Source organism: Arachis stenosperma, chromosome 9 (assembly GCF_014773155.1).
Source record: "Arachis stenosperma cultivar V10309 chromosome 9, arast.V10309.gnm1.PFL2, whole genome shotgun sequence".
NCBI classification, from domain to species: domain Eukaryota; kingdom Viridiplantae; phylum Streptophyta; class Magnoliopsida; order Fabales; family Fabaceae; genus Arachis; species Arachis stenosperma.
In genome coordinates, this window is record NC_080385.1 from 54,324,844 (window position 1) to 54,348,573 (window position 23,730).

Below are 23,730 nucleotides of genomic sequence, written 5' to 3' on the forward strand. Positions count from 1 at the left end.
ATCACAAGTGAGACACTCTAAAACTAGAGTGGAATTGGAGTTAGTGAAACAAAGTATCAAACAGTTAGTGGGCTTAACAAAAATACTAAAAAAAATGCTTAATCTAAACCACCTTTCACTTAATCATTGTCAATCTTTCCAATCCCCGGCAACGGCGCCAAAAACTTGATACGTAAAAATTAAGTTCACGTATTTACCGGCAAGTATACCGGGTCGTATCAAGTAGTAAAACTCACTTAGAGTGAGGTCGATCCCACGGAGATTGGTAGATTAAGCAACTTTAGTTAAATGGTAGATTTAGTTAAGCGAATAAGATTTTGATTTTGTGATTAATGTAACTTTTGAACATAAGTGCAGGAATTTAAATTGCAAGGAATTTAAGAACAAGACAATAGAAATATAATGAATGGTAAATAACGGAAACTTAAATTGCAAGAAACTTAAATGACATCAAAAGTAAATTGCAGTAAAATAAAGTGCTGAATTCTAAGGAGCATAAGAGTAAATAGCAAAAAATAAAGAAACAGAATGTAAATGACAAGAATATTAAATTGCAAGAGTGTAGAAGGGGATTGGGAAATGGGTAATCAAATAACTAGAGCAAGAGAAATGAGAATTAATGATAAAGAAGATCATTAGGGATCAGAGATGTTAGTTTTCATGAATTGATGTTAGTCAAATCTTCCTCAATCATGGGTATAGATCCATGGCAAATGGGTGATTGAATCCCAATCTCTTGGTGAGTCAATCTCTCTCAACATAACCAATTGCCACTCTCGTGATCTAATTGTTCATGAGAAGAGATGAAGCTCAATTTTAATCCAGCCACACAATTCCCATAATCTCAACCAAGGAGAGTTACATCTCACATACTAACCAAGGTATATTGATTAAGGAAATCATGAAAGGATGAACTCTAAACTGAATTATGTGGCTCATTCCTCAATCTCACCACATAATTCATATAGATTAACCCCTCTCTCGATGGTGGTTGAATCTTTGAAGATCAAGAGTTTCCTCTTTAGATCAACCACTAGAATTGAGGAGGAGAAGATGGGTTCACCAATTCATTCCAACCAACAGAGCTCCTCCCCCTAATGAAAGTGGGGTTTAGTGAGTCATTGCTCCAATTTCAACAACAATTGCCATAAATCAAAATTAAACTAAGTATAAAGGAAGAAGAAGAAGAAAATGAAATGCTTAAAGATTAAGAAAATGAAGAAGAGAAGTTCCAAGATGAACCAAAATTGGCTCTCTGGGCCTCCTCTCGGAAGTACCAAAAGAGTTTCCAATACAAGTGCTAAAAAGTGTAAAAATGTCTAAGTGTCAAAAAGTAAAGTAAAAGTGTAAAAAGTCCCCTACAAGTACATCAATCTCTTCTATTTATACTACTCCTAAAACTCTTCAGAGATCTTCAATTTGGGTTAGCAATGTGGGCTTTCTCATTGTTGAATTCTTGGCTCAATTGGAGGTGTTGCTAGGCTTGGAAAGGAAGGGTTCATTCATCATGATTCTGGCCCATTGGCTTGGCGTTATTGGCACTAACTCCAGGCCAAATGCACGTTGGCAACGTGCAGGACAATTTCCTGGGCATGAAGTATGAGACTTGGGCGTTGCTAGCCCAAGTTGTTGCCAACAACTTGCTTTTCCTCTTATTGGCCTTACTTTCATGCTAAATGTAGCCCAGAATTTGAGTGTCAACCTTCAGCTTCAATCTGGACTATTATACATCATTGGAAAGCTCTTGATGTCTATTTTCTAATGCCACTGGAATCACCTCAATTGGACTTTCCTAGCTCAAGTTATGGTTCCTCAAAGAAGGTAAGGTCAAGCTGCCAAGTTGTTGCCAAGTTGTTGTGAATAACGCACCCTCAACCCCAAGTTGGCAACGTGCCCGTGCATCACTCTCCCAAGGCAAGGACTTGGAGCTGGCGTTGTTGCAAAACATGCCCCCCTTGTGGCACGTTGGCAACGTGCTCGACCCACACCCCAAGGCCAATCTCTAGCTTTCTTGAATTTCACTTCATGTTCTTGTTTTTAGGGCCTAAAGATGACTCTGGTTTGGCTTCAATTTTGTGCTCCATCATAGACTATTATATATGGTTGGAAAGCTCTGAATGTCAGCTTTCCAATGCAACTGGAAGCACTCAATTTGGATCTCTGTAGCTCAAGATATCTTCCATTGAAGAGGACATGGTCAGGCTGCCTTGTTGGAGTTGTTGTGAATAACGCCCATACATTTCAAGTTAGCAACGTGCACCATAATTTCCTGGCGTTGTTGTGAATAACTCCTTCTCTTTAGCACGTTGGCAACGTGCTCGAGCCCTTCTCAAGGCTCCATGCTTGCTTCCTGGCGTTGGCAACGTGCATGGCAAGGCCATTGGGCGTTGGCAACGTGCATGGTACATCTCCCTGGCGTTGGCAACTTGAATGGTGCCTCTCCCTGGCGTTAGCAACTTGGATGATGCCTTGATTGGCGTTGGCAACGCGGATGGTGCCTTTGATTGGCGTTGGCAACGCGGATGGTGGGCTGATGGGCGTTTGCAACGCGGTTGGTGCGCCATTGGGCGTTTGGCAACCTGGTTGGTGCGCCATTGGGCGTTTGGCAACCTGGTTGGTGCGCCATTGGGCGTTGGCAACCTGGTTGGTGCGCCAAGACTTGGTGCCAAAATTTGCTTGTGTGTGGCGTTGGCAACGCCCTCCTCAAGTTGGCAACGCCAACTTTGCTTCTTCCAGGGCCAAGCTTGCCTTGTGTTGTGGCGTTGGCAACGTGGATCTCAAGTTGGCAACGCCAACTTTGCTCCTTGGTTGCCTCCAGGGTCAAGCTTGCTTGCTTGTGGCTTGTGTGTGGCGTTGGCAACTTGGTTCTAGAGTTGGCAACGCCAACTTTGCTTCCAAGGCTGCCTGGCGTTGCCAAGAACAACGCCCCTTATCCTCCAAGTTGGCAACGCCAACTTCTTGCCCAGCTTGCATCATTCTTGCTTCCATGCATCCTTGTTTCATCACCTATCATCAACAAGGGAAATAGCTTCAAAGTCTTACCAATTCATGCAATAAATTTCATGAGATTCATTCATACTCATTCATATGTGCATTCCTTAAATCATGTGCATGATTTTGGCTAGAATCAACACATTCCTAAGTACTCTCATGCATGGGAACAAAACTCATAAAAGGACTTGTTTATTTAGAGAAAATGAGTGAAATTAAGCTAAAACTAACTAAACTAACTAACTAATAATGCAAATATGCATTTGCATCAGTGGCCACTCCATATCACCCACAGACTAATGGGCAAGCTGATGTCTCAAATAGAGAACTCAAAAGAATCCTGGAACGGACTGTAATTAACCGTAGAAGGGATTGGGCAAGAAGCTTGGATGATGCTCTGTGGGCATATAGAACAGCATTCAAGACCCCTATAGGGACCTCTCCATATCAGCTTGTGTATGGAAAGGCATGTCACTTGCCAGTGGAACTGGAACATAAGGCCTACTGGGCAACCAGATTCCTGAACCTTGATGCCAAGTTAGCTGGAGAAAAACGATTGCTTCAGTTAAATGAGCTAGAGGAATTTAGACTCAATGCTTTCGAGAATGCAAAAATTTACAAAGAGAAAGCAAAAAGATGGCATGATAAGAAATTGTCATACAGAGTCTTTGAGTCGGGGCAGAAAGTTCTGCTATTTAATTCTAGGCTCAAATTATTCCCTGGGAAATTAAAATCCCGGTGGAGAGGTCCATATGTAATTACAAATGTATCACCATATGGATACGTAGAGCTTCAGGATAATGACTCTAACAAAAAGTTCATTGTTAATGGACATAGAGTTAAACATTATCTTGAAAGCAATTTTGAGCAAGAATGCTCAAAACTGAGACTTGATTAAAGCTCAGTAATAGTCCAGCTAACGACATTAAAGAAGCGCTTGCTGGGAGGCAACCCAGCCATTCACAAAATTTAATTTTATTTGTTTTTGTTAATTAATTGATTTTTATAGGTATATGTCAAAGTATCTTCAAAAGGTAAAATAGCAATTGATTGAATTCACAGAGTTACAGGGGAATTTGGAAGCTCACTGGTGTGAAAAAGCCAGTAAGAAAAGTTTTGGGCGTTGAACGCCCAAAAGAAGCATCCACTGGGCGTTCAACGCCAGTAAGGATAGCCATCTGGGCGTTGAACGCCAGAAAGGAGCATCTTCTGGGCGTTGAATGCCAGAATTACAGCATCTTGGGCGTTTAGAAAAACGCCCAGTGACAAAGGACTTCCTGGTGTTCAACGCCAGAAAGAAGCAACAGCTGGGCGTTGAACGCCCAGGAGAAGCAGCAATTGGGCGTTAAACGCCCAAAACATGCAGCAGTTGGGCGTTTAACGCCAGGATGGTGGGGAGGAGGTAAAATTTGTTTTTCTTCACAAAATTTTCTAATTTTTATGTTTCAATTCATGATTTCTTGCATAAACATATTTCAAAATATCATCCTTCAATTCCAAAAATTTTAATCCTAATTTCTAAAAACCCTAATTTCTAAAATCCCTTTTTCAAAAATATCAAATGTATCTTAATTCATAAACACAAATTTTTTTCTTTTTCAAATATTTTTCAACTCATCATATCTTTTGGATTTCGAAATTGCCTCTCCCTCTATTCCTCTCCTATCCTTTCTTTTGCTTGAGGACAAGCAAACCTCTAAGTTTGGTGTGATTTACCATGATCACTGAGCTAAAACTAATCAAGATCATGGCACCTAAGGGAACAGGAAGAGCAAGGATGTGACTTGAAGAAACTGAAGCGTCAGAAATTATCTCTTGAAGGATCAAGCATCCCACAGACTAGAGGAACCCCCACTTCCCAAAATAAAGGTTGTTGAGTCCTAATCTTTGCCTTAACTTTGTGATAACTGTTCTTATTATGAATTTACCTTAGAAGTTATATATTAGTAGTAGTAATTAGTATCTCTATTTTGATTTTATCACCAATTAAGCTATAATTTATTTTTCTCATCATCATCAAACATGAATAAAATAGTAGATTTTTAGAATAAAGAGGCAATATTTTTTCGAGTTCTTAATAAGAAAAATTCTTATTATTTATATGTGGTGGCAATACTTTTTGTCTTCTGAATGAATGCCTAAACAGTGTATATTTTTGATATTGAATTTTATGAATGTTAAAATTGTTGGCTCCTGAAAGAATGATGAACAAGAGAAATGTTATTGATGATCTGAAAAATCATGAAAGTGATTCTTTAAGCAAGAAAAAGCAGTGAAAAAAAACAAGCTTGCGAAAAAAAGAAAGAAGAAAAGTGAAAAAAAAATAGAAAGAAAAAGAAAAAGCAAGTAGAAAAAGCCAATAGCCTTTAAAACCAAAAGGCAAGGGTAAAAAAATATCCAAGGCTTTGAGCATCAATGGATAGGAGGGCCCAAGGAAATAAAATCCAGGCCTAAGCGGCTAAATCAAGCTGTCCCTAACCATGTGCTTGTGTCATGAAGGTCCAAGTGAAAAGCTTGAGACTGAGTGGTTAAAGTAGTGATCCAAAGCAAAAAGAGTGTGCTTAAGAGCTCTGGACACCTCTAACTGGGGACGTTAGCAAAGCTGAGTCACAATCTGAAAAGGTTCACCCAGTCATGTGTCTGTGGCATTTATGTATTCGGTGGTAATACTGGAAAACAAAGTGCTTAGGGCCACGGCCAAGACTCACAAAGTGACTGTGTTCAAGAATCACCATACTACACTAGGAGAATCAATAATACTATCGGAATTCTAAGTTCCTATGGATGCCAATCATTCTAAATTTCAAAGGATAAAGGGAGATGCCAAAACTGTTCAGAAACAAAAAGCTACAAGCCCCGCTCATCTAATAAGAATCTGAGCTCCATTTAAAACTCTGAGATATTATTACTTCTAAATTTCTTTTCATCCTATTTTATTTGCCTAGTTGCTTGAGGACAAGCAACAGTTTAAGTTTGGTGTTGTGATGAGCAGATATTTTATACGCCTTTTGGGGGTAATTTCATTTAGATTTTAGCATGTTTTAATTAGTTTTTAGTAGAATATTATTAGTTTTTAGGCAAAAATCATATTTCTGGACTTTACTATGAGTTTGTGTGTTTTTCTGTGATTTCAGGTATTTTCTGGCTGAAATTGAGGGAGCTGAGCAAAAATCTGAGTGAGGCTGAAAAAGGACTGCTGATGTTGTTGGATCCTGACCTCCCTGCACTCGGAATGGATTTTTTGGAGCTACAGAAGTCCAATTGACGCACTCTCAATTGGGTTGGAAAGTCGATGTCCAGGGCTTTCCATCAATATATAATAGTTCATACTTTGCGCGAAGATAAATGACGTAAACTGGCGTTCAACGCCAGTTTCATGTTGCAGTCTGGCGTCCAGCGTCAGAAACAAGTTACAAGTTGGAGTTCAACGCCAGAAACAGGTTACAACCTGGCGTTGAACGCCCAAAACAGCCCAGGCACGTGAGAAGCTTAAGTATCAGCCCCAGCACACACCAAGTGGGCCCTAGAAGTGGATTTCTGCACTATCTATCATAGTTTACTCATTTTATGTAAACCTAGGTTATTAGTTTACTATTTCAACAACTTTTAGAGACTTATTTTGCATCTCATGACATTTTCAGATCTGAATTTTATACACTTTGACGGCATGAGTCTCTAAACTCCATTGTTGGGGATGAGGAGCTCTGTAGCGTCTCAATGAATTAATGCAATTGTTTCTATTTCTCCATTCAAACGTGTGTGTGTTCCTATCTAAGATGTTCATTCGCGCTTAATTGTGAAGGAGGTGATGATCTGTGACACTCATCACCCTCCTCAATCCATGAACGTGTGCCTGACAAACACCTCCGTTCTACCTCAGATTGAATGAGCATCTCTTAGCTTCCTTAATCAGAATCTTCGTGGTATAAGCTAGAACTGATGGTGGCCACTCTTGAGGATCCGGATAGTCTAAACCTTGTCTGTGGTATTCCGAGTAGGATTCAAGGATTGAATGGCTGTGACGAGCTTCAAACTCGCGATTGCTGGGCGTGATGACAAACGCAAAAGGATCAATGGATCCTATTCCAACATGATCGAGAACCAACAGCTGATTAGCCGTGCTGTGACAGAGCATCTGGACCGTTTTCACTAAGAGGATGGGAAGTAGCCACTGACAATGGTGACACCCTACATACAGCTTGCCATGGATGGAACTTTACAAACAATTGAGTTGAATATTACATTGCAGAAATTCAGAGGACAAAGAATCTCCAAAACTCCAACATATTCTCCATTAATAAAGTAACAATTACTTATTCCAAACACTTTTACTTCTTACAATTAAATCCAAATAACCTTATTGGCATCCTGACTAAGATTAATAAAATAAACATAGCTTGCTTCAAACCAATAATCTCCGTGGGATCGACCCTTACTCACGTAAGGTATTACTTGGACGACCCAGTGCACTTGCTGGTTAGTTATATGGATTGCAAATTCGTGCACCAGAAAGCAAAAGCGCAAACTAAAAACAGAGACCGAAGTGAGCGGAGAAAAGAAGTTACGAAATAGGCGAAGGAGAGAAACCATTTCTGGGTTTTCAAAATCAAAATAAAGAGCCTAAGGGAAATGGGGCAATTAATGTTAAAATTAATGAAGGCATTAAACCCTCGCACGTTCCCGAAGCACCGATACAAAAGCACGCGCTTTTAGAGGAAAAATATTCTACATTCACTAGAGAAGGACCGAAGTCCAGGACTCGACCTCAACAAAAAGACTAAGCTCAAGCAGGGGCACTGTTCATACCCTGGGTCGAGCTGTCCGACTCGGGTTGTTCTACAGACAAAGCGACCGACCTCTTTAGGTCAAGCGGACCAACTTCTTCTTAAAGAACTCGGTCAAAATCAACAGGAAAGCCCAAAGAAGGGCCCAACTCAAGGAATATGATCTCGATCCAAGGGCAGCCCAAACCTATAGAAATAAGGGCGGTTCCATGAAAGATAAGCTTACCTCGACAAAAGATAAGATAAGATAAGATAACTAACTTATCTTATCTAAAGAAGGTCACATCTCACCATTATAAATACACTAGAGCACCCAGGTATAACTCATACTCTGATTCTACTCAATACCTATTTAATACCCTTGCTAACTTAAGCATCGGAGTCCCTTGCAGGTACCCCCTACCCTTCGGTGACAAGGGATCAGCAGCATTCTCAGTTCCACAAGTCGGACACACCAGCTCCGGCTGCTACACACCTACCGGACACGTCGGCTCCAACCAGCACGGAAGATCTCGTCCGAGATCGACTTACAGTTTCAGGTAAACCCTAAGAACAGAAGACTTTATGGGAACATGGATGATAGAAACAAAGGCAGAAAGTTGAAAAGAATAAAGATGTTTGGGAAGCATGCTCATGTGAAATTAAAGTAATTAAATTATCATGTGTATCAAAAAAAATTTTCAGTATTCAAATAAAGGGGATACAAAAGAATTCTCCAATTGCAAATTAAAGCAATGCACATGGGGTAAAAAAATTAAAACTAATACATGAGCGTGTAACATAAAAAGTGGGAAATTTGGGTAAATAGGTAAAGAAGCTTGGCTTTACAAAGTATGCATGTTAGGTGAGACCTTAGACTAATCAAGGATTCACTTATTAACTCACTTAGCCTTATACATATACCCTTACCTTTACCTTGGCCCCATTACAACCTTAGTCAAAGACCTCATGATTTTTGTATGCCTATATTCTATAATTGTTGATTGGATAGATGAAGAACAAAGTTATGGAAAACAAGAATAAAAAGAAGAATAGAGTGATTAACCCAATAAACACTGAGTGACTAGAGAGTAAACACAAAATCCAGTAAGGGTTCAATAGCTCATCACCATATATCTCTACTTCTATTATTAATTGTCTTGCAAGTTTGAAAAATATTTTATTTACCCATCTCAATTGTAAAAGTGCCTTAACATTATCTAAGGTTGGCTATGCATATATAATTCCTTGAGAATGTGAATTAATTTAACTACATGTAAAGTTTTATATAAAAGTGGATAATAACTAGATTTGCATGACTCATTTAGGTAGATGCATTTAGAATAGATTGCATTGCATGAGATTCCACCACTTTACCTTACTCTTTATCTTGGATTTAGCATGAGGACATGCTATTGTTTAAGTGTGGGGAGGTTGATAAACCCATATTTTATGATATAATTTGTGCTGAATTTAAGTGTTTTATTCAATCCTTCACCCACTTATGCATGTGAAATTGCATGGTTTTACCTTCCCTTCCCTATTATGAGATGTATGTGAAAAACATGTTTTCTAGGCTTTAAAAGTATTAATTTTAATTATCTTTTATAGCCATTCGATGCCGTGATTCGTGTGTTGAGTAATTTCAGATCTTTTAAGGTAGGAATGACTTAAAGGAAGAAAAGGAAACATGCGAAAATGGAAGGAAAGCATAAAACAGAGTTTTTGAAGAAACTGGCAGTGACGCGATCGCATGGGCGACGCGGCCGCATGCCAGCACGAAATGGCAATGACGCGATCGCATGATTGACGTGATCGTGCGCCACAAGCGAAACGCATATGACACGGACGCATGACTAAAGCGACCGCGTGACAAGGAAAATTCCACATGACGCGACCGCGTGACCCACGCGGACGCGTGACAGAGGCCACGTACAAGAAATTATACAAAGCGATCCCAGCAATTTTTGAAGCCCTTTTTGGCCCAAATCCATGTCCAGAAAGCACAGACCAGAGGTTATGAAGTGGGGGAATGCATCCGAAAAAGAAAAGCTCACCAATTAGTTATTTTTCATGATTTAGATGTAGTTTGAGGGAAAGGTTCTCTCCTCTCTCCTAGGTTTTAGGATTAGGATTCCTCTTAAAGGATTTAGGATTTCAACTCTTCATCAGGTTCAATATTTCTTTTACTTTATATTTCTCTTCTACTTTGAGATACTTTAATGCTTTTATTTATGTTTGATTTATGTTGCCCAATTGGCTTATGAATATTTTCCATGTTAGATTTGACTGCTTTGAATGTATGTTATTTGAGGTATTCCAGATATTTATTATTCTTATTTAGCTTTTTATATTATTGGCTTTAATTGATTAACTGGAAGCTCTTGAGTTATCAACTATTCAGGATTGATTGTTATGTCGGCTGATTAATTGGAATTCCACTAACTCTAGTCTTTCCTTAGGAGTTGGTTAGGACTTGGGAAATCTAACCAATTGGTTCACTTGACTTTTCCTTGCTTACGCAAAGGTTAACTAAGTGGGATTAACTTCCATTCTCATAGGAGTAACTATGATAGGACTTCCGAATTTTCATATCTTGCCAAGAGTTTATTTTATAGTTAATTATTTATTCTATTTGTCATTTAATTTACTTGTTCCTCACTTTCAAAACCCATAACCAATAATAAGAATATACCTCCCTGCAATTCCTTGAGAAGACGAACCGAGGTTTGAATACTCGGTTATCAATTTTAAAAAGGGGTTTGTTACTTGTGACAACCAAAACGTTTGTAAGAAAGGACTTCTGTTGGTTTAGGAGCTATACTTGCAACGAGTACCAAATTGTAAAGATTCTTAGACCACGTAAAGTTTTTCTCTTCAATGGTATAAAAGAGACTCAAAATACACAAATTAAAGACTTTAGGAAGCAAATTTTCAATCACAAAACAAAACTAGGAAGGAATTGTAAAACCATGCAAATCATATGAATAAGTGGGCAAAGATTTGATAAAAACCACTCAATTGATCACAAGATAAACCATAAAATAGTGGTTAATCACTCTGCTGAGAAATTTTCATTACGAAATTCATTTTTGGGATGATTGATTTTTGGAGCTTTCATAAGAGATTTTTAATTTGGCCTAGTTGCCGAATTGTTTGGAAGTTTTAGAAGGATGTTGTGGAAAATTTGGCTTGTTTTGAAAGAGAAAATTTCTTTTGAGAAAGATGGCTTATAAGTTAGAAGTGATTTGAGAATGTGGATTTTGAAGTTAAGACTGATATGAATTGAATTTGATTTTTAAAGAAAAGTGCTTTGAAAAAAAAGTGATTTATGGCTTGAATGATGATTTTATGAGTTTATGATGTTGGATGGTGGAAGTGCTATTATGTTATGAGCTGAAATGGCTGTATATGACAATGAATTATGGCTGGTTGTGGAATATGTTATGAGTCGGATTGTTGAGTATGAATAAGAATGGTTATTGAATTGATAAAGTGATTGTTATACTTCCAATTATCTGAGATATGAGTTTTCCTGGGTGAAAGCAGTGGCTAGCCACCACGTGCTCCAGGTTGAGACTCGATACTTTACTGACCCTATGTCGTAAGTGTGGCTGGACACTGTGAAAGTTTCGGATGAGCTCGCCCCCGTGAATATACACTAGTAAGGGTGTTGGATGTGAATTATGATTATGATTGTGAATAACTCGAGTTGGGGATGCATGACAGAGGGACATTCTGATGGTTAGCTACCAGGACTTGTCGGGTTGGCTTTATAACCGACAGATGAGACTCATCAGCCACTAGGACAGGCATTCATCATTTGCATCCATGTGACATTTTTTGGGTGTGCATATTATACTTGGTTTGCCTACGTGATTAATTGCGTTTAATTACTAATTTCTCTACTTGATATAACTGCTTGTTTGTGGTTGAGCTTCTTACTTGTGTTTGTGATTGAAACTCTATTGGATTGTGGTGGATTGGCTACTGTTTGGATTGTTTGGGGCCTAAGGCCATGGTTGATTATGAGATGGGTCAATGGTTGGTTTCGGTTTTGTGTTTCTGGTTGAGAAAAGTATGAAAAACTAATCTGGTTCCACATAAATAAACCTTTTGAAAGGCTTTTGAATTTTTAAGAAATGAATAGTTTCCTCTTTCATAAAAGATTTCATATATTTTTCTTATAGTAAACTATTGCTTTTGAAAAGATGCAACCCTATAGTGAGAACCCTTTTGAGGATGATGTTCTCACTCCCCTACAGGTCTTTTCTTTTTCAGGTTATGGACGATGAAATTTGGAAAAGCTTATTTCTTTTCTGTTAGATGATGTTTCTGCCTTGTTTTAGTATTTATGTTTCCCTCGCCAAGTTTCAGAGGTTCAACCAATCCCACAGAAGTGGACAACTGCTTCTAAGCTATGGAGCGCGCAGTGCAGGCACAGTATGTCTTGCACAACCAATATGTGGAGTTTGCTGCTTATCAGCTTCAGGAAGAGGCCCAACATTGGTGGCAGGCAGAATACCGCTTGCTACAGCTCCAAAATGCAGATATTCCTTGGGATGTATTTCAAACGGCCTTCTACAAGAAGTACTTCCCTGAGTCTGCAAGGGAATCGAAGGAGATGGAACTGATGCAGCTGAAGCAAGGTTCTTTGTTTGTGGCAGATTATACAAGCAAATTTGAGGAACTTTGTAAGTTCTCTATGGCGTGTCAGGGTGCCCTGGAGACCTATGAAAGTTGGAAGTGTATCAAGTATCAAAGAGACTTGAAGAACGACATCATGATTGCTGTGGCTCCTATGGAGATCTGTATTTCCTCCAATCTGGTGAACAAGGCAAGCGTGGTGGAAGAATATACAAAGACGGTGGCCGCGTCAAAGGAGACTTCTGAAGTAAACACTAGTAAGGAGCGTGACTAAAGAGACCGAGCTTCAAGAAAGATGGATGCGCTCCTCAAAATCTGCAAGGCCAACGGAACTTCAGAAGGGACAACAATGCCCAATTTCACCATACGAAGGGGAGTCGTCTGTGTTATGCTTGTGGACTACCTGGACACCTAGCCAAGAACTGCCGTCATAAGAAAAACCAGAACATGGGTCAGGATCAACAATTAGGCCATGTGTTTACCTCGGATGTACGTGATGCGACAGGGTCGGACCCTTCGACGAGAAGTAAGTTTATGCTTTGAATATTCTATATTGCTTGGATCTGTGGGTAGCCTTGTTCTATCTTTGCAAAGTCGCCGTTAGGATTACAAGGGCTTAGAGTTGTGTTGGGGGTAAACCATTGGAAAGGAAGACTTTAGCGGCGGTAGCCAGAGATTTCAGACTAGTGATGACGAACAATCAGGGTGGACGTACCGAAATGGTTACCAGATAAGACTAAAAGTCTTGGCGGTTTCCTACATGGGTGATGGGTGCGGTTCAACACCAGTGGCAACGAAAGTACCGACTGACACCTTTACGGTTTTTAATTATGATTTTACGGTTTTAAGGTTTAGAATGATTTTTAAATCTGGTTTGGAGCTTTGGTTTAAATAATTTGGTTTTGAAACTAGGATCGGAACTTTTGATCAAATGATACAATTTAAAAAGGATAGCGAGTCCTAAGATTTGGTTAACTTGTGATTTTGGTTTGTAAATTTTAGCTTATCAAAAAGGATTTAATTTGAAAGGTTCTGATTTAAGGATTCTAATGAATTTAGGAAAAATCATGCTTCAAAGTGATTGATTTACAAATAAAATGTTTTTGACTCTTTCGATAAGGTTTTAACAATGGACTCATTTAGATTGAACTTGTTTTAAAAGGTTTTGAAAAATATTACAAAATCAATATTTATTTTAATGAAAATTTTGGATTCTTGATAACGATAATCAGAGTGACGCAGTGGTAGGCGAGAGGGAACATCGAGACGGCAGGGTGCTTTGATGGGGATGTATCGCGTAACTCGGATTTTCGAGGGCGAAAATCTTTTTAAGGAGGGGAGAATGTAAGAACCGGATTTTTCACAGATAAAATCATTTAAATGCCCAAATTAAATTCCGAAAAGTTAGGATGAAAATTTGGGGATTTACATATGATTTTTGGACTCAGTAGGTCCTTCCGAGTCAGAAAATGTATTTTCTGCAAAAAACCGTGAAAAACTGTGAACCAGCAATTAAACCGGTTAAACCGGTTCAAGTCTACTCGTTGCTGCACAAAAAGTAGCGAAAATAGCCGAAAACCTTAGAAAAATATTAGAAATAAAAAACCAGGCATTAGTGTTAAAGGTTTGGCCCAAAGTTAGGCCGAACGGGCTAAAAATGCTAACAGGTTAGACCGGGTCCAAGTTGGGCCCAAGTCCAACATATATATAAGGGTTCATTAATGAACCCTTCACCCATAAACACACACACAGCTGCAAAGAGGAGAGGAGAAAAGAAAAGAGCACTATTCACCTATCCATTCAATCAGTGATATCTTGAGCTACGGTGCTCCGATTCGCGTGCCGTCAGCTGCTACGCGAAGCTCTCGCCGAGACCGTCCTTTCTCTCTAAGCTTTGTGGTAAGTCTCTAAAGTTTCACTGCCCAGTTTTCGTGTCCTTGTGCATTTCGAGTGTTAGGGTTTGGTTTTGAGAGAAATTTTGTGTCTTGGGTGCTTTAGGTACACTCTAGCACTTGATTGTTGGTGGTTTTGGCTTCCGAAATTGTTGGACAAGGTAAGAGCTCTTGAAACCCTTGTGAGATTATGTTTATGTTGAGCCCTCGTTTGATTAATGATGTTTGGTGTGTATATAGCTTGTTTGTTGTGAGTTTGGAAGCCTGCTTGTGATTGGAAGCTCAACTTGTGCTCTTTGGGGTGTTTGGTTCACAAAGGGAATCGGCCAAGGTATGGTTTCGGTTTCTTCTATGTAGTATATAATATTCATGGACACATAGGCTAGTGACCCATAGGATAGGTTTGGATTTGAATGGTTGTTGAGTTGTTGGATGATGGTATGTGATGATTTATGATGAATTGATGATTTTTTAGTGTGATTACATTCGATTGATAAGGATATGTTAAGGATGAATGATTTGTGAAGTTGAGAAATAAATTGTGTTAATATATGTATGATATTGATGTTGATTGATTAGTAATGTAGTTGGAAAGATGTTGATGAGGTTTGATTATATGTGATATATGGATGTTGCGATTGAGGATAAGGATAAGTAAAGGAAAATGTGGTAAGCTTGGTACAATATAACACAGAAGGTTGATTGTGATGAGAATTGAAGTTTGGAAAGGTTTGGTTTGGTTTTGGTTGTGTTTTATGAGAGATTGTGGGAATTTTGGTTTTGGGTAAAATTTGATTTTTGATGAACTTTGCATGATCATAACTTTTGCCTCAGTTTTCAAAATCTGATGAAACTTATGTAAAATTAAAGATCTTGGAAAACCCTTTAAATTTATATAAAGTTTGCAAAATTTGGAACATTATAGGGGGAGTTATGATCATTCAAAATTGGTGTTCAAAACTTGAAATTCTACAAAGTTACAGAATTCTGAGTTTTCTGGTATGTATGCACACACACTCTGTGAAAATTGTGACCTTTACACACGCACAGACCTGTGCATCCGCACACACAATGGCAGGCAATCTGCTTGTAGCGCTGGCACAGCTTGTGCGTGCGCACACCAATGGAAAATTACAACCTGTACGTATGCACAGACCTGTGCGCAGGCACACGTTGGGGAGGCCAGTCTAGTGGGGGCATTGGCACGGGTTGTGCGAGTGAACATACTTTGTAAACTTTGACACCTGTGCATACGCACACCCCTGTGCGTACACACACTTCCAAAATCTTCCTGGGCGTGCGCACGCACACCCTTGTGCGGACGCACACGCCATGTTTCACAAAATTAAAATTGGTTTTCAACTATTTCACCCTTCTAACAAGGTTGTAAGCTTCTATAACACCATTTTAAGATTTTTAGGGCTTATTTTGGGTATCAGAATAAGTAAAAGTTCTAGGAAGTTTAATTTGGGTTTTACATTAGAAAGTTAGTAAACGGAGGTGTAGATTTCTGTTGTACTGAGGATGTGTTTAGTGGAGTGATAAAGGCGGATGGTACTAGGATTGAGGAACAGATGAACTATGAGTCTGGAGTGGGATTGCTTAAGATGAGCTTGAGAAATATGAATGTTTAAGGATGTTGATGGGAGAGATGATGGTTATGATGAGTTGAGGACTCCTAGAATAAAATGAGGTTTGGGATAAGAAATGGTGATGACCGGTGATGGTTTAAGGTGGATTGACTTGTTGGATGTGAAAAGCGTGCCTGGCACTATATCCTTGGCATGATAGTGTGCCAGGCACTATATCCTTGGAATGACTTTTTATGAGTCCTATGTTGTTGTTATTTTCCCTCTCTACCGCAAGAGTGTGCCAGGCACTATATCCTCGGATTGAGCATGCAAGTGGGCCAGGAACTATACCCTTGGAAAGATAGTGTGCCAGGCACTATATCCTAGGAACAAAAGTCTGCCAGGCACTATATCCTCAGACGTGGCAGAAAGGCGACATCCAAAAGGATGTGTCGGGTTGGCATTCATAGATCGACAAGCGATATCACGAGCCAATAGGATAGACATTCATCATATGCATCTTCTATATGCTTTCTTGCTTTGTTTACTTGATTTTGCCTAATTGTATAACATGTTTACTTGCTTCTTTAATTACTTGTTGTATATGAATATTATCTGTGTTTTACTTGCTTGCACCAATTGTGATTGTCTGATGTTGAGGAGGTTAGGTAGGCGGTGGCGATGGGATCACACGGAGGGTAGGTTGGAGAGGACTGTGGGGTACAGCGGTGTTTGACTAGATTAGAAATCCCCTAACATAGATTACCCTTTTATGGTGCTATGGTTTCGTTATGTTAAGATTTATATAATTATGCTTATTTGGTTTAGAATGCTTGAAGTTTGAATCCTTGTGATGGATATGGAGTCTAGGATTGCCTTTGGCATCCTGGGATCTTATATCCTACATTACTGGGCACTGCTATCAAACTGAGAACCTCCGGTTCTCATACCATATTTTCTGTGGTATTTTTCAAATGTAGGTCGCAACCCACCTCGGTGAGTTGTCTGGTTGGTGACAGCAGCGGAGGATCTGGATATTCCTTTTGAGTTTTTGGATTTATTTTGAATATGTCTCTCACTCTTGTATTTTGTTTTGCCTAGAGGCTTGTAATTGAGAGAACAAAACTTGTATAAGATGTATTTACTGTCTGGTCTCCTGTATATGGCTAGCCGGCTTAAACTCTACGAGCCTTGCCTAGTTTTTCATGATATTACACTATAACACTATTATTTTGTTTATATTTACATCTGTTCCTTGTGCTTTAAGTTAGACAATTCGTTAGTTTGTTTTGCGCTTTCCAAAACCCTGTATTTTGAGCAATACCTTTCATCAGGCTTCTAGATAATATTAGTTCTTCTATCTATTATATGTATGAGCTTAAAACTATCATAATCCTTGGTTAATCTTTGCTTTACGATGCGAGGTAAGTCTTAGGCTAATTGGGGTGTTACACATCATCCCAGGGCTTGATGATCCCATGGTTATTACCATCATACTCACCAATGCTAATCTCCATCGAACATTGGTAGACCAAGGAAGCTCCGCAGACATCTTGTTTAAATCCGCCTTCGACAAGCTCGGGCTGCAGGATAAAGAGCTCAGAGCATATTCGAATAGCTTGTTCAGACTCGGAGACACCCCAAATCAACCACTAGGATACATTTCACTGCATACAACCTTTGGAAGAGGAACTCGGTCAAGGACACTAAACATCGATTACATCGTAGTCAACGTGAGCTCAACCTATAACGCCTTTATAGGTCAGACAACGCTGAACTAGCTCGCCGCAGTAGTCTCCACTCCACATCTATACATTAAGTTTCCAACTCCAGAAGGGATCGCCACGATAAAAGGAGACCAAAAACTTGCACGACGCTATTACAACGAAAGTCTGAACCTCAAAGGCAACCCCAGAGGAGAGGAAATCAACACCATCGAACTCGGGAGAGTTCGAGCTCGCGAAGAACTTCGTCCACGACCTGAAGGTGAGACTGAAGAAGTCCAGATCGGGGACGCCCAAGATAAAATAACAAATATAGAGGCAACCTTAAAGGGAGACTTAAAGGAGCCACTGATACAGTTCCTAAAGGATAATGCCGATCCCTTTGCATGGAAGGCCACAGACATGCCCAGAATAGATCCCAAGTTAATGTGCCATAAATTGGCGGTATATTCTGGATCTCGGCCAGTGCAACAGAAGCGCAAGAAGCTTGGCCCAGAAAGGTCCCAGGCTGTGAAAGAGCAGGTATAAGCCTTATTGGAGGCAGGGTTCATAAGGGAGGTCGAGTACCCATTGTGGCTAGCCAACGTCGTCTTCGTAAAGAAGTCAAATGAAAAGTGACGAATGTGTACCGACTACACCGACCTCAATAAGGCCTGCCCAAAAGACCCCTACCCACTCCCGAATATAGACACTCTAGTGGATGCCTCTTCCGAATACAAGTACCTCTCCTTCATGGATGCTTATTCGGGATACAACCAAATCCCAATGTATCCACCCAACCAAGAAAATACCTCGTTCCTAACCCCAAAGGCAAATTAGTGCTACATAGTCATGCCATTTGGACTAAAAAATGCAGGAGCCACATACCAAAGATTGATGAACAAAGTCTTTGCCGACCACATCGGAAAGCTAATGAAGGTTTATGTAGACGACATGTTGGTAAAAACACAAAGTGAGGAATCATTGTTATCCGACCTCACCAAAGTATTCGACACCATAAGAAAGTTTGGTATGCAACTTAACCCCGCAAAGTGCACCTTTGCGGTAGAAGCTAGTAAATTCTTGGGTTTCATGCTCACCCAAAGAGGAATCGAGGCGAACCCAGATAAATTCCAGGCTATACTCAACATGAAAAGTCCGACCTACATCAAAGAAGTACAACAGCTCAACGGAAGACTAGTAGCCTTATCCAGATTTCTAGCTGGATAAGCTATAAGATCTCTTCCCTTTTACGCAACATTAAGGAAGGGAAAGAGGTTTGATTGGACTCCAGAGTGCGAAAAAGCCTTCTAAGATTTTAAGAAATTTCTGGGACAACCACCCATCCTTACCCGACCACGGGAATGTGAAGAATTCATAATATATCTCGCTGTAGGAAGTTGGACAATAGCATCGGCACTAGTCAGAGAAGACGAAAGTGGGCAATAACCTATTTACTTCATCAGTAAGGCTCTACAAGGGGCTGAACTAAATTATTAAAAGATAGAAAAGTTCACCAACGCCCTCATACTCACTTCTCGACAACTCTGCCCCTACTTCCAGGCTCACATTATCAGAATACGCACCAACCAGCCTATTAAAGGCATCTTACAGAAAACAGATCTGGCTAGAAGAATCCTACAATGGACAGTCTAGTTATCCGAGTTTGACCTCAAATATGAAGCTCGGACAGCTATTAAATTACAGTACCTGGCCGACTTCATTGCAGAGTACACCAACAACCCGGGTACCCCATAGAATGGAATCTATATGTAGATGGCTCCTAAAAAAAAACACCGGGAGTGGCTCCTCATAGAGAGTGACCAGGGGACCCAAATTGAGCTCTCCTTAGAGTTTGAGTTCCCTGCCTCAAATAACCAAGCTGAATACGATGCACTACTATCTGGTTTATGGCTGGCTAAGGGGGTAGGAGTTCAAAAGCTTACCGTCTTCAGTGATTCACAGGTAGTCACCTCACAAATAGAATGGAGCTACCAAGCTAAGGATCCCACCATGAAAAAATACCTGGACAAAACCAGAGAACAACTCAGAGATTTCGGGGGATATGAGATCCGACATATACCTCGGGAACAGAATGCCCGAGCTGATGCACTTTCAAAACTAGCCAGCACCAAACCAGGGGGCAATAATAGAAGTCTCATCCAAGAAACACTGCAAAGCCCATCAATCTCGGAAGAAAAAAAGCTCCTAACCATATCAAGTCAAGATCAAGGATGGATGGCTCTCATAATCAACTACCTCAAGTCAGAAATGCTCCCCACAGATAAAAAGGAGGCAAAAAAGTTAGTACGAGAAACACAGTACTACAGCATAATAGACGACATCTTATATAGGAGAGGAATCTCTACACCTCTTCTAAAATGCGTCCCGACCTCTGTAACAAGGGAAGTTCTTGAGAAAGTTAACAGTGGTATGTGCGGCAACCACCTTGGGGCACAAGCTCTTTACAAGAAGGCACTTCGAGCCGGCTTTTACAGGCTGACCTTGCAAAAGAAAGTAACAGAGTTTGTCAAAAAATGCCCACCATGTCAGAAACACGCCAACTTCCATGTGGCACCACTTCAAGAGCTCATCTATGTTACATCACCTTGGCCATTCGCAAAGTGGGGGATCGACCTCCTTGGACCCTTTCCCCAGGGTTCAGGGTAAGTCAAGTTCCTCATTGTAGGCATAGACTACTTCACAAAGTGGATTGAAGTAGAGCCACTAGCTACTGCTACCACCCAAAGAAGTCAGAAATTCCTATGTAGAAACATTATCACAAGGTTTGGGGTTCCTTACTCCATTACCATAGATAATGGCACTCAATTTACCGATACAGGTTTCAGGTGATGACAAGTCATCTTAGCCTAGTTTTACTAGCCTTTTCCTTTGTTTTTAATAGGTTTTATGCACTTTCTTGAGTTACAAGTAAGCCACTTGGGTAGAAATTCATATGTATTTAGATTCAATCAACCATGAATAAATTGATGCATTTTCATGAGGTTTTGTGTTATAATTGCTTATATGTCAAGGATGATAAGAAGTCTCATGATTGTAGCATAGCTTTGATGCATTTGTTGATTGATGACAGGTGACCAAAAGGCTTGGAGGAAGGTTGAAGAAAGGGATGGCAGAAGGTAGCAAAAACACACCTTGGGGGAGGCCAAGTTTGTGCCCAAGTTTGCCTCAAACTTGTAGGCAAACGTTGGCTCAACAACAAGCACCAGGGGAGGCCAAGTTTGCGCCCAAGTTTGCCTCAAACTTGGAGGTAAACGTTGGCTCAACAACAAGCACAAGGGGAACCTCAAACTTGGACAAAAACTTGGAGCAGGGGAGGCTAACGTTTGCGCTCAAGTTTGCCTCAAACTTGGAGGCAAATGTTGGCACCAAAGCATTCTTGGAAGGAGCACGTTTGAGTTCAAGTTTGACCCCAAACTTGAACTCAAATGTGAGTGATAGATAATTACCGTTCTGTATAATTGTAACACTCCAACGTTTGGGTTAAAGTTTGCCTCAAACTTTGACTCAAACTTAAAGGCTCCAAAGTCCATATTGCAAACGGTTTTCTCTCAAGTCCAAGAGCAACCAACTAAGGCCATCTTCAATCCAATTCTATCAAGTCCAAGGCCCAAATTCAAGGCTCCATGATCATTTGAAGAGAGTGTATAAATAGCTTAGGATTTAAAGTTTAGGGAGCTTTTTCCTTTAGAATTTTTTTTGAAGACTTACAGTGGAGAGCTCAGTTTTATTTTTCTTATTATTGTTATTGAGATTGAGAGTTTCCGGGGAGAATTGGGAAGGAGAATTGGATTCTCTTCCTCCAGGTTTTCTTCCCCTCTTTTGTTTTCTTGTGCTTGGAGTCTTGGGTGTTGAAAATTGAGGAAATTCTGTCTCAATCTCACCTTGAAATCTCTCTCTGTTTTGATTTACTGCGAAATTGAGAAATTGAGATTTAAATTCCTTTCTTCTACTGTTTGATCTTTACTTTTCTTGTAATTGATTTCTGAATTGGATCAAGGAAGGTAGTGAGATCTAGACTTGGTTTTCTAGTCTCTTAACCCCTGAGATCTGCATTCTCATTCTGTTCTTTTGCTGAATGCTTTCTTTTAATCAATTTTAATTTCTTGTTTGAAATCTGTTCCAATTCAATTCCTCTTTTACTCTTTTGTTGGTTGCAATTTACTTTTCCTAGTTTAATTTCTGCAATCCCAGTTCCCTAACCCATTCACGATTCAAGCAATTTACATTTCTTGCACTTTAAGTTTCTGTAATTTACATTTCTTGCACTTTAAGTTACTGCCTTTTACTTTACTTGTTCTTTAAGATTCAGCACTTTAATTTCCTTAGCTCTTTAATTTACTGCAATTTTTCCCTCTCCCTTTACTTTTCATGCAATTCGGTTACTGTCAGATACGATTTCACCCAATCAACTCTTGTTTGCTTGACTAAATCAACCACTAAACTAAAATTGCTCAATCCTTCAATCCCTGTGGGATCGACCTCACTCTCGTGAGTTATTATTACTTGATGCGACCCGGTACACTTGTCGGTGAGTTTTGTGTTGGATTGTTTTCCACACCATCAAGTTTTTGGCGCCATTACCGGAGATTGAAATAGATTGACAATGATTAAGTGAGGTGGTGATCTAGATTAAGCATTTTTTCTTTATTTTTAACTAGCACACTAACTATTCGAGACTTTGTCTCTACTAACTCTAATTGCATTCAAGTCATAGAGTGCTTTATTTTAGTTTCTGGCTCTGTTTGTGTTTTTGATTTTGTGACTGAAGGAAGGAGCAATGAACCTACACCTTTTGATCCTGAAATATTTTGGAGGTTGAGGAAAGAGGCAAGAGATGGAAGGGAACCCCTCTGATCCACCAGAAGGAGTGGTCAAAAATGGCCAACCTCAAAAGAGAGTTCCAGCCCCTTACACCCCCCAATGCAAGACACTGTGGGAGGAGTATACTCACCTCCATTGTTCATACAAGCAGCCAATACTCCTATGGTGTTGACATTATTTTGGCACAAAACAAGCAGATACATCAACAAATTCAGCAACAAATGGAGCTGATAGGCAGAAAAATTGATGGACTGCAAGTTGCTGTAGTAAATGCACAGGGTCATACTCAACCCCCACACAGATGGAATCAATTTAGAAAAGGTTTTGGAACACTCAACTATGAGCAACAAAGCCTTGAGCAGGTGCAATACATGAACGACACCTCAAGTCCGTTCCAACACAATTTTCATGGTGATGGTGCACACAATCCATCTTGGAGGACTCATTCTAATTTGAGGTGGGATGAACACCAAAATCAAAGACAAATGAGCTTCAACCATAACAACCTCAGCAACACAAACAACCAAAGCTATCTCTCCAAACATACCAACCAATTCAAAAATCCACAAAACACATATCATCATCCTCATAACAACTCACAAAACCACTAGAATAATTTTCCCACACCCACCGTCTACCCGCAAAATACCTTTGCAAATAGTTCGCATAATTTCCAGCAACAACCATCTCATCACATACAACTATAACATTCTTAGAGAATTTCTAGACTAGAGATGATGATGGAGAAACTCATGGAAAATCAAGACCTGGCAGCCAAAAATCAAGAAGCATCACTAAAGAATCTTGAAAGAAGCATAAGGCAGTTGGCCGAACAATCTTCAAAAATGAGTAAGAAGAGAGCAAATACTCTCCCTAGTGCCACTGAAGACAACCTAAAAGACAAAGGAAAAACCACAAAAAGAGAGGAGTGCAAAGCAATCATAGTAGAAAGTGGGAAGATAATGGGAAAGGAAGCCATCATACAAGAAGAACACAACAGAGAAGTTCCACAAGGAGAGATAGAGGGGAGAAATGCAGGGATTCAGAAAATCCCCATTGAAAGCTTCTCACCAGGGGATAAAGTGATATTAAACAGCCAACCAATGAAGGTGCCTCTACAATTATCTGAGTACTATACTGTGAACCGGATTCTTCCACATGAACACCTAGAGATTATCAAAGAGGAAACCGGAAGGAAGTTCACAGTAAGAGGAGAAAAATTGAGGCACTATGATTTTCAGCCTCCATGATCAAAGAATGAAGGATGTCAAGCTAATGACAATAAAGAAGCGCTTGTTGGGAGGCAACCCAACCGGAG